At 58.7% G+C, this 208-nt stretch overlaps 1 protein-coding gene across 1 annotated transcript in view; it reads left to right on the top strand.

The window, feature by feature from the left end:
* numa1 (nuclear mitotic apparatus protein 1) overlaps window positions 1-208 on the top strand; it is a gene marked incomplete in the record, with an annotated part of 17,820 nt that overhangs the window by 11,387 nt on the left and 6,225 nt on the right.

Genomic DNA, 208 nt, shown 5'->3' with positions numbered 1-208 from the left:
ACTCAGGGCTGTCCGGTCTCTGTACGACCGGAGCAGGAGCTTGGTTCGCATGGCCGGCAGTAAGTCAGACCTGTTTCCGGTGCATGTCGGACTCCGGCAGGGCTGCCCTTTATCACCGGTCCTGTTCATAGTCTTTATGGACAGAATTTCTAGGCGCAGCCAGGGGCCGGAGGGGGTCTGGTTTGGGGACCACAGGATTTCATCTCTG

Source organism: Oryzias melastigma, linkage group LG13 (assembly GCF_002922805.2).
Source record: "Oryzias melastigma strain HK-1 linkage group LG13, ASM292280v2, whole genome shotgun sequence".
NCBI classification, from domain to species: domain Eukaryota; kingdom Metazoa; phylum Chordata; class Actinopteri; order Beloniformes; family Adrianichthyidae; genus Oryzias; species Oryzias melastigma.
Note: the sequence above shows the minus strand (reverse complement) of the source record. Positions and strands in the feature narration are given on the sequence as shown.